The 12186-nt window shown below is 40.7% G+C and overlaps 1 non-coding gene across 1 annotated transcript; it reads right to left on the bottom strand.

The window, feature by feature from the left end:
• Nucleotides 1-11837: 11837 nt before the first annotated feature.
• On the bottom strand, nucleotides 11838-11910 carry TRNAK-UUU (transfer RNA lysine (anticodon UUU)). Its single transcript has one exon. It is a non-coding gene; the product is annotated as a tRNA-Lys (tRNA).
• Between the last annotated feature and the right edge of the window lie 276 nt (nucleotides 11911-12186).

The following is a 12186-nucleotide window of genomic DNA, read 5'->3' as shown; positions in this document are numbered from 1 at the left end:
AAGAATGGTGTAATAATACGCTCTAATGCTTCTCTCAACAATCATCTGTGCATATAATCTAAGGTCACCTACCAGTCGGAACCACCTCTAGTGATCTGTACGACTAGCATGTCGGAACCCTCTCATGGTCTGTACGACATGCACCTACTTGGATCCAAAGTGAGCGTGATGTGCGGTGAATACTATAAGCACTAACACCACAATTCACATCATCAATGATTCACATAAATAACATAAAACTCACTTGATACTCATTTGTACGTCTACACTACCAATTCATATATATATATGCATCAATTACTAATTCATATAATTCATAATATGCATGCATGGCATTTGAAAACATACTTTCATTTAAATTCAATTTCTGGGAAAAATCAATAGTATATAGGTAATAACAGAAAATAACTGCCCACTCACTGATAAGTCGAAAGGTCGTAACCCCCGTGACGCCGTTGGATCCGCTCGTCCTCGGGATAGGTATCACCTATATACGAAACAACTAAAACAACGTTATTTAAAGCACATAACCGACAATTCGTAATAATTTCTCATACGGTGCTCAATTGGGTATATGAATATACCACAGTGACCTACTCGACGTCACGGACACCGAGGTATTTTTAGAAAAAAATTTCGAGGCTGCACGCGCCCCCACGCGCCGGGAGGGGCACGAACCTACGCGTGCCACGCGCGTCATCTTCTTCCTCCAGTCGCCGGACTGGTTTTTCCGGTCATCGGAAAACTGGAGATTTTTCAATCTCCTTGTTCTCCGTCATTTCTCAACCATTTTTCACGCATTTATATCAAAATGAAACCCTAATCATGTAGAATCACGTTACACTACTTGAAGGCTCTAAAAACTACGAAATCTCACCGGAGAAATTTCAAGAAAATTGGCCAACTTCGAACTCAACGATCCCAACGTCCAAAACCTTCAAACTAAGAACTCCGAGCTTCCTTAGGACCTCACTAAGCTCACTATAAGCTTAGAATTCCTTGAAAATCAACACATCACGAATGCATGTACAGTACTCAAATCGGACCTTGAGTTTTCAACGTGATATCGAGGGTTCTAAGTTCTAAAAATGGTACCATTCAACTCAGGAGGTCGAAAGGATGAAGAACCTTACCCTTTTGGCGTCGATCCGTGATGATTGGAGGGTTTTATGCTTTGGTCCGTACGTTTTCGAGAGGGAGAAAGTGAGACTGAAACGGAGAGGAGAGAGAGAGAGCACGAGGGGAGAGAGAGGAAGGGTTTGACCCGTGTGTATGTGTGTGTGGTCCATCCCAAAATAATCACCATCCATTTCCTTAACTCCCTAACCACAAAAATACAACCTTATCCAATTTAAATTTTCCAAAACTTAGGAAATATGCATATTCAATAACATAGCACACACATACCTTAATAACCGTCAAGGGTACTTTCATCATTTCACAACCTCGATAAATAGAATCTTGGGACGGGCTGTGACAACCTATATCACAAGTTAATTATTTTTATGTATCTATATGACAGATTCTTTTTTATAATCAACATGTCACAAATTAATGTGTCTTGCTTGTAGGTATATTATGTTTTTTCCTACCTTTTAGTTAGGTTTCATATCTCGCTTACAGGTATAGTATATATTCATATATTTGTTACTTGAGTTAAGGTAGAATGTTTTGTAGATAATTTATGTTAGTATATTAGTTTTTGTTGTTGTAAGATATTAATTAGATTTTTTGGAGTTGAAAAATGCATAATATTAGAAGATTTTAATTGATTTTTAATATTTTAAAAATATATAAAATGAGTATAAAAGAAATAAAAACATGTAATTAGATAATTGGACTCACTCCTAAAAATCATCTATGTTTTTGGACCTAGATCTAAAAACCCCTATATATATGTGTGTGTGTGCGTGTATATATAATGCATACAAATAATTCACCTACAAATAAAGGAGATTTGGTTAAAAATAATATATCTACTACTTTCAATTTTCCTATTTTTTTTTTTTTTTTACAAATATAATGTACCTACAATATAATTTACCTATTGTTTAATCAAATAAAAAATAACGTATCTATTGTTTCATTTTAATGGTGATAATTTGTCTTGGTTTAGTTTTTACAAAATAATTTAGGCACTGTTTAACTTGACCAAAATAATGTAACTACTATTTTAATTTACCTACAAAATAAATGCTATTTGATTCAAAATTAATTTACTTATTATTTACATATAAATATAGATAAATTATTTTTAACATGCATATATAATAACAAATAAAAAATATCTAATCTATGTAAAATAATTTACCTACAACATAAAGAACATTAATTGGTTTGTTTTTTTTTATCAAACAATATTATTTGATGCAAAATAACTAATTATACAAAGGATTTTCTTTTTTCATACGAAAAATGTGCCCATAAATGTTTATGAATATGGATAAATTAGTGTATATATAACATGTTACTAATATTTATGATACAAGAAAGGTAAATTTCCATATGGGGTTAATTGATAATCATAATTAGGGTGAGTAATACTATTTATTGACATAATTAGGGTTTTGTGGCATAAGTTGTAAATATGTTGTAATAATTGGTTACATATTTGTCTACATGGTAGTCTATTTGAATTTTGAGTTTTATTTGAATATTGATTATTGGGTGGGTTTTTGTTTGGAAAATAGGAGTTTCAAGGGTCTTTCTCTAAAGAACCCTTTCTTTCATCTTTTATTTTAAAAGTGAAAAATTAATAATTCATTTTTAATTTAGTGAAATGAAGAACTACATATAAAATAGATAGCCAAACCTTCTCAAAGCCACCCCTACTTATTACATCCACATACAAATTCTCCCCTCTTGAATTCACATATATAAACAGTAATTTATATGGAATCAAAGATCCATACTTCTATAATTACAGTAAAAGTTTAAAACCACCTTTAAATATTCTATAAAAAAAATAAAAACTAAATCTCAGAAATGCGTATCAGTCCAAGGTCTCAAGTTCTCAGAGTGGGAATTACTGATTAGAACAGTTAATTCTCTGGTCCTTTTGAATGAATCAAGCATGCCATTTGAAAACCAATGTAACTTTTGTCCATATTTCCTAGACCATTGAACCAAAACAGGACAATTTCACTACAAAAATCCGATGTTTTCTTACTTTTAAATGAATCAAGCATGGCATTTTAAGACTTTGTATAAAAGATTATATAAACCAACTAAAAATCCCATCTTTTCCTACTTTTGAATGAATCAAGCATGTCATTTCAAAACATATATAACTTTAGTCCTAAAAACAAATTCACAAAACACACACTCAGGCACAGACACCAACTAAATTGCAATATCAAAACAAAAGTAACTTTTGTTCTTAAAACCAAGAACCATATGCATACCAAAATCACAAATCTTATTTTCCAGACATAGAGGTCAAAATCTAAATGAAGGAAAGTCTACCTTCTCAAGGTGTAATTCTCCACCTGGTATTGCACCCTCCCAAATCCTTTGCACATGGTACACTGCAATGCCTGCCAACCATTGTAAGTTCCACAGTTCTTGCACTTCAAGACTACATTTAAGAAATCATCCAACTTCAATACACTATGAACCTAGTAAGGTCATCAAGTTCACCAATAAAAAAATTCACAGCTAAGATTTTCTTATACCTGATTTCGCAGCTTAGAGAGCAACCATCAACAGTACCATGATTTTGGAAATTTACACATAAAATGTTCTAAATTGTTGTGTGCAAATGACTTATGAATGAAAGAGAATGGTGCCCAGCACAATAAAAGTAGTATACTACAAAAAAAAATAGAAAGGCAGCACCTTTACACAATACAACAACAACAACAACAAAGCCTTTTCCCACTAAGTGGGGTCGGCTATATGAATCCTAGAACGCCATTGCGCTCGGTTTTGTGTCATGTCCTCCGTTAGATCCAAGTAATCAAGTCTTTTCTTAGGGTCTCTTCCAAAGTTTTCCTAGGTCTTCCTCTACCCCTTCGGCCCTGAACTTCTGTCCCGTAGTCACATTTTCGAACCGGAGCGTCAGTAGGCCTTCTTTGCACATGTCCAAACCACCGGAACCGATTTTCTCTCATATTTCCTTCAATTTTGGCTACTCATACTTTACCTTGGATATCCTCATTCCCAATCTTATCCTTTCTCGTGTGCCCATACATCCCACGAAGCATCCTCATCTCCGCTACACCCATTTTGTGTACGTGTTGATGCTTCACCGCCCAACATTCTGTGCCATACAACATCGTTGGCCTTATTGCCGTCCTATAAAATTTTCCCTTGAGCTTCAGTGGCCTACGACGATCACACAACACGCCGGATACACTCTTACACTTCATCCATCCAGCTTGTATTCTATGGTTGAGATCTCCATCTAATTCTCCGTTCTCTTGCAAGATAGATCCTAGGTAGCGAAAACGGTCACTTTTTGTGATCTTCGCCATATTGCTCCGGTCATTAGTGTGGATAAGTATATAAATGGATAGAGATAGGAAAGCAAACACAAGATGTACGTGGTTCACCCAGATTGGCTACGTCCACAGAATAGAGGAGTTCTCATTAATTGTGAAAGGTTTACACAAGTACATAGGTTCAAGCTCTCCTTTAGGGAGTACAAGTGAATGATTTAGTACAAATGACATTAGGAAATATTGTGGGAGAATGATCTCGTAACCACGAAACTTCTAAGTACCGGAGTGTGGTATCGTCTTGACTTTCCTTATCTGTCTCATAGGTAGATGTGGAATCTTCTCTGGAAGTACTCTTCCTCCATCCAGGGGTGGTATCTGTAACTGGTGGAGATGCACAAGGTAATGTATCAATGTCACTTGAAGCTTACTTGTAGTTTCAGGCTTGGTCAAGCGCGATACAAACCATGTAGTAGGAGTCCCCCAAGTCGCCGAGCTAGGGGATCTGCTGAAAGAGGTAACAGACAAGGTAAGCAATCAGAGCTCCGGCTGATTGTTCACATTCTCCCTATCTTGCAAGCAGCATGAAGGATAAAGAGAAGAAAAATGAGAAGAGATGATATGGGATACTTTTGCTTTTGAAGAAGTAACTTTCCACAGGCTTATTCTTGAACTGGGCTGGAGGGTTTTCTGGTTTCCTCCAAAGTATAAGGCCGACTGAAGAATTTGAGGGTCAAAACAAGTCCATCAAATCTAGAGTACGTTCGACCCTGGTGATATGGGATACTTTTGCTTTTGATAGAGTAGTGGATGTATCGGCACGTGTGCTGTTACGCTTGTCTCCACATGCTTCCTTGTATCCTTCTCACTTGCCCTATCTGTTCCTCAGGCAGATGCGGTATCTTCCCTGGAAGCATAAGATGTTGAAGATGAGTACTCGAGAGCAATGCCAGGGTAGGGGGTTCCAGGCAGTCAGTTCCTGGCTGGAAGCTTGATTCCAAGTGCTGACTGATTGCTCTCTTTCTCCTTGTCTTGCAGGTAAGAACAAGGCCAAAGGAAAAGACAGGGAAAAAGCATGATATGGGATACTCTTGCTTTTAACCCTGATGATATGAGATATTCTTGCTCTAGTATAGCTTGTTTACAGAGGTATTATCGGGGGGAAAGAAAGCTGAATATTTCGAAAGGCTTCGTTGGGAGTGCCCTCTCAGATAAGAGGAAGGGTTGAGCATTTTTGCAGGTCTGCCTGTCCGTTGGGGATGGAGGTCGACATATATAGGAGTCTCCCTAACATCAAGTAATAATGTTATTCCTTTACCCTGCTTGGTCATAGCACGGTAGTGGGAGCTGCCAGCTTCACAAGTTTTAACTCTGTCAGAGCACTTTGAAAAAGTGGTCTGTGGTATCTGGAAAGCTGATGTTGCGTGTGAAGATTACAGACAAGCTTTATCCAAGGAGATCCAGCTCTTGAAGTTAGGAAAGTGGTGCCTCTTCGGTTTTCGAACAAGCAATCATGTCGGGGATCTGGCTCTCGAGATTCGGAGAACGATGCCTCTTCGATTTTTGAGAAAGCAATCATGCTGGGGGTGTGGCTCTCGAGATTCGGAGAGCGGTGTCTTCGATTTTTGAGAAAGTAATCATGTTGGGAGTCTGGCTCTCGAGATTCGGAGGGCGGTGCCTCTTCGATTTTGGAGCAAGCAATCTTGTTGGGAGTGTTTTCTCGAATATGAGTAAAGGTTGGGCATGTTTGCTAGTCTACCTTGCCACGAAGCACAGAGGTTGACACACAGGGACTTTCCAATTATCCAGCAGTGGTACTGTTACTTTACCCTCTCTTCGATTTTTGAGAAAGTAATCATGTTAGGAGTCTGGCTCTCGAGATTCGGAGGGCGGTGCCTCTTCGATTTTGGAGCAAGCAATCTTGTTGGGGGTGTTTTCTCGAATGTGAGTAAAGGTTGGGCATGTTTGCTAGTCTACCTTGCCACGAAGCACAGAGGTTGACACACAGGGACTTTCAAATTATCCAGCAGTGGTACTGTTCCTTTACCCTCTCTTCGATTTTTGAGAAAGTAATCATGTTGGGAGTCTGGCTCTCGAGATTCGGAGGGCGATGCCTCTTCGATTTTGGGGCAAGCAATCTTGTTGGGAGTGTTTTCTCGAATGTGAGTAAAGGTTGGGCATGTTTGCTAGTCTACCTTGCCATGAAGCACAGAGGTTGACACACCGAGACTTTCCAATTATCCAGCAGTGGTACTGTTCCTTTACCCTTGTGGGTAATAATATGGTAGCTAGGCCTTCAAAATTTATGTGTCTAAACTTTGTTAGTGTTGTTTCTTTGCTATTCTTTTACCCTTATTGGTCAGAGCGATGTAGTGAGAGTTGCAAGCTTCACGTGTCTCGACTTTGTCAGAGAACTTTGGCAAAGTTATATGTGGTACCCATGAGCTACTGTTGCGTGTGGGAAGTGGGTGATTGAACAGTACGATTCATGTGCTTTCTACTTCGCCAGAAATCTTCGACATAATGCCCATAATTTCCGCAAAGCTAAGTGTGCGTGTGACAGGTGCTGACAAGGCTGGAAAAGTAGTCTCAACTTTGTCAGAGAACTTTGGCAAAGTTATATGTGGTACCCATGAGCTACTGTTGCGTGTGGTTGAACAGTACGATTCATGTGCTTTCTACTTCGCCAGAAATCTTCGACAGAATGCCCATAATTTCCGCAAAGCTGAATGTGCGTGTGACAGGTGCTGACAAGGCTGGAAAAGTTGGTGCCTCTTCGATTTCTGAGATCGGCCCTCGTGGTCTCTGAGCAGCCCAGCTTTTGAGAAAGCAAACCTCTTCGATTTCTGAGATCGGCCCTCGTGGTCTCTGGGCAGCCCAGCTTTTGAGAAAGAAAACCTCTTCGATTTCTGAGATCGACCTTCGTGGTCTTTGAGCAGCCCAGCTTTTGAGAAAGCAAACGCCTCTTCGATTTCTGAGATCGACCCTCGTGGTCTCTGAGCAGCCCAGCTTTTGAGAAAGCAAACGCCTCTTCGATTTCTGAAGCTTCGTCGAGTGCAGATTTTTATAGAGGCTGACATTAAGTTCCAAAGCACACTTGAATATCCACCAGTAGAAGCTCCATTCTTGCACTTCTAAGATCTTGATTTGTCCGACCTCTTCTCTCTTCTACACCTTTGAAAATGTCTGGCCCCTCCGACCGTCGTTTTGACTTGAACCTTGTTGAAGAGGCAGCCCCGCCTTCTCCAGACAACATATGGCGCCCATCCTTCGTCTCCCCTACTGGTCCTCTTACCGTTGGGGATTCCGTGATGAAGAATGATATGACCGCTGCGGTAGTGGCCAGGAACCTTCTCACTCCCAAAGATAACAGACTACTTTCCAAACGGTCTGATGAGTTGGCTGTTAAGGATTCTCTGGCTCTTAGTGTTCAGTGTGCAGGTTCTGTGTCTAATATGGCCCAACGCCTATTTGCTCGAACCCGCCAAGTTGAATCATTGGCGGCTGAAGTGATGAGTCTCAAACAGGAGATTAGAGGGCTCAAGCATGAGAATAAACAGTTGCACCGGCTCGCACATGACTATGCTACAAACATGAAGAGGAAGCTTGACCAGATGAAGGAATCTGATGGTCAGGTTTTACTTGATCATCAAAGATTTGTGGGTTTGTTCCAAAGGCATTTATTGCCTTCGTCTTCTGGGGCTGTGCCGCGTAATGAAGCTCCAAATGATCAACCTCTGATGCCTCCTCCTTCTAGGGTTCTGTCCAGTACTGAGGCTCCGAATGATCCCCCTCCGGTGCCTTCTCTTTCTGGGGCTCTACCGACTGCCGAGACTTCTCCTAAGCAACCTTTGTGAAGGCTCCCTCTTGTTTGTTTATTTTGACTTAAGTATATGTACATATTTGTAATTTATCGGGGATATCAATAAATAAGCTTTCCTTCATTTCAACGTATTGTGTTAAATCACCAAAGCCTTATTCGCTAAGTTCTTTGAATTTTCTTTTGTTGAAGCTTGTATGTTGGAGCTTTGTGAGTGGAGCATGTAGGTTGAGGTAGTATTCCCTTAATTTCCCGAGCGAGGACAACTTCTCGGTTGGAGACTTGGAAAATCCAAGTCACTGAGTGGGATCGGCTATATGAATCGTAGAACGCCATTGTGTTCTGTCCTGTGTCATGTCCTCCGTTAGATCCAAGTACTCTAAGTCTTTTCTTAGGGTCTCTCTCAAAGTTTTCCTGGGTCTTCCTCTACCCCTTCGGCCCTGAACCTCTGTCCCATAGTCGCATCTTCTAATCGGAGCGTCAGTAGGCCTTCTTTGCACGTGTCCAAACCACCGTAACCGATTTTCTCTCATCTTTCCTTCAATTTCGGCTACTCCTACTTTACCCCGAATATCCTCATTCCTAATCTTATCCTTTCTCGTGTGCCCACACATCCAACGAAGCATCCTCATCTCCGCTACACCCATTTTGTGTACGTGTTGATGCTTCACCGCCCAACATTCTGTGCCATACAGCATTGCCGGCCTTATTGCCGTCCTATAAAATTTTCCCTTGAGCTTCAGTGGCATACGGCGGTCACACAACACGCCGGATGCACTCTTCCACTTCATCCATCCAGCTTGTATTCTATGGTTGAGATCTCCATCTAATTCTCCGTTCTTTTGCAAGATAGATCCTAGGTAACGAAAACGGTCGCTCTTTGGTATTTCTTGATCTCCGATCCTCACCCCTAACTCGTTTTGGCCTCCATTTGCACTGAACTTGCACTCCATATATTCTGTCTTTGATCGGCTTAGGCGAAGACCTTTAGATTCCAACACTTCTCTCCAAAGGTTAAGCTTTGCATTTACCCCTTCTTGAGTTTCATCTATCAACACTATATCGTCTGCGAAAAGCATACACCAAGGAATATCATCTTGAATATGTCCTGTTAACTCATCCATTACCAACGCAAAAAGGTAAGGACTTAAGGATGAGCCTTGATGTAATCCTACAGTTATGGGAAAGCTTTCGGTTTGTCCTTCATGAGTTCTTACGGCAGTCTTTGCTCCTTCATACATATCTTGTATAGCTTGGATATATGCTACTCGTACTCCTTTCTTCTCTAAAATCCTCCAAAGAATGTCTCTTGGGACCCTATCATACGCTTTTTCCAAATCTATAAAGACCATGTGTAAATCCTTTTTCCCATCTCTATATCTTTCCATCAATCTTCGTAAGAGATAGATTGCCTCCATGGTTGAGCGCCCTGGCATGAACCCGAATTGGTTGTCCGAAACCCGTGTCTCTTGCCTCAATCTATGCTCAATGACTCTCTCCCAGAGCTTCATTGTATGACTCATTAGCTTAATACCCCTATAGTTCATGCAATTTTGTACATCGCCCTTATTCTTGTAGATAGGCACCAAAGTGCTCGTTCGCCACTCATTTGGCATCTTCTTCGTTTTCAAAATCCTATTGAAAAGGTCAGTGAGCCATGTTATACCTGTCTCTCCCAAAACTTTCCACACTTCGATTGGTATATCGTCTGGGCCTACTGCTTTTCTATGCTTCATCTTCTTCAAAGCTACAACCACTTCTTCCTTCCGGATTCTACGATAAAAAGAGTAGTTTCTACACTCTTCTGAGTTACTCAACTCCCCTAAAGAAGCACTCCTTTCATGTCCTTCATTGAAAAGATTATGAAAATAACATTTCCATCTGTCTTTAACCGCGTTCTCTGTAGCAAGAACCTTTCCATCCTCATCCTTGATGCACCTCACTTGGTTTAGGTCTCTTGTCTTCTTTTCCCTTGCTCTAGCTAGTTTATAGATATCCAACTCTCCTTCTTTGGTATCTAGTCGTTTATACATATCGTCATAAGCCGCTAACTTAGCTTCTCTCACAGCTTTCTTCGCCTCTTGCTTCGCTTTTCTATACCTTTCACCATTTTCATCGGTCCTATCCTTGTATAAGGCTTTACAACATTCCTTCTTAGCCTTCACCTTTGTTTGTACCTCCTCATTCCACCACCAAGATTCCTTTTGGTGTGGGGCAAAGCCCTTGGACTCTCCTAATACCTCTTTTGCTACTTTTCGGATACAACTAGCCATGGAATCCCACATTTGGTTAGCTTCCCCCTCTCTATCCCACACACACTGGGTGATTATTTTCTCTTTGAAAATGGCTTGTTTTTCTTCTTTTAGATTCCACCATCTAGTCCTTGGGCACTTCCAAGTCTTGTTCTTTTTTCTCACTCTTTTGATATGTACATCCATCACCAACAAGCGATGTTGATTAGCCACGCTCTCTCCTGGTATAACTTTGCAATCCTTACAAGTTATACGATCCCTTTTCCTCATTAGAAGAAAATCTATTTGTGTTTTTGACGACCCACTCTTGTAGGTGATCACATGTTCTTCCCGCTTCTTAAAGAAGGTGTTGGCTAAGAAGAGATCATATGCCATTGCAAAATCCAAGATAGCTTCCCCATCCTCGTTTCTCTCCCCAAAACCATGGCCACCATGAAAACCTCCATAGTTGCCTGTCTCCCTGCCCACGTGTCCATTTAAATCTCCTCCTATAAATAACTTCTCCGTCTGAGCAATTCCTTGCACCAAGTCTCCAAGGTCTTCCCAAAATTTCTCCTTCGAACTCGTATCCAACCCTACTTGAGGTGCGTACGCACTAATCACATTGATAAGTTCTTGTCCTATTACAATCTTGATTGCCATGATTCTATCTCCTACCCTCTTGACATCTACAACATCTTGTGTCAAGGTCTTGTCCACGATGATGCCAACACCGTTTCTCGTTCTATTTGTGCCCGAATACCATAGTTTAAACCCTGAGTTTTCTAGATCCTTTGCCTTACGCCCAACCCACTTAGTTTCTTGTAGACACATAATATTTATCCGTCTCCTCACCATAACTTCTACTACTTCCATAGATTTTCCCGTCAAGGTTCCTATATTCCACGTTCCTAAACGCATTTTGCTCTCTTGAACTCTACCCTTCTGTCCTAGCTTCTTCACCCTTCCCCGTCTAATAGGATCAAAGTACTTCTTTTGTGTGTCCCGTGTAAAGTTGATAGGAGCATATGCTCCCAAACAACTTTGAGTGGAGTCGTTCGAAAAGAAGTTTCTATAGCCCCCTTGCTCATTTAACACTGCATCCGGGTGCCGATGGAGATACAGCGACCCTTGCTCACTTATCACTGTGCTCGGGCCACACAGCGCGCCACTTACGGGTGACGCCCTAGCTTTAGCGCGATTTCGTTCTGGATTCATTTTCATAAGGATTCGACGTGATCATGGAGTGCCGGCTGTCGACTACCTGACGCCCTCCCCCTCCTCCTTTATCCGGGCTTGGGACCGGCAATGTAAGATAAACTTACACGGCGGAGTTTAGATGTAATTCGCTGTCTGTGGGAATCGAACCCACGACCACGTGGTTAAAAGCCACGCGCTCTACCAGCTGAGCTAAGACGGCTTACTTAGCACCTTTACACAATAATACATAATTTTCATTTTCTATAGTTTTAGCATGTTTTTTTGTTAGATGATCAATCTACACACACACGCGCATATGTACATGGATATATACAACATAGAAAATAAACATAACTAAAGATAAGGACCACCATCAAAATTGAACGAATAATGAAATTACCTTTGACATATCACCTTCTTTCCCATCTCTAATGCTGCCGTAAGTCCCTAAAGTAGCAACTGCCTGAAACATGAAGAAAACGATAGCAGAATACCC

The sequence above is a fragment of the Malus sylvestris genome, chromosome 12 (assembly GCF_916048215.2).
Source record: "Malus sylvestris chromosome 12, drMalSylv7.2, whole genome shotgun sequence".
NCBI lineage: Eukaryota > Viridiplantae > Streptophyta > Magnoliopsida > Rosales > Rosaceae > Malus > Malus sylvestris.
The sequence above is the reverse complement of the archived record's forward strand: the minus strand, read 5'-3'. Positions and strand labels throughout refer to the sequence as shown.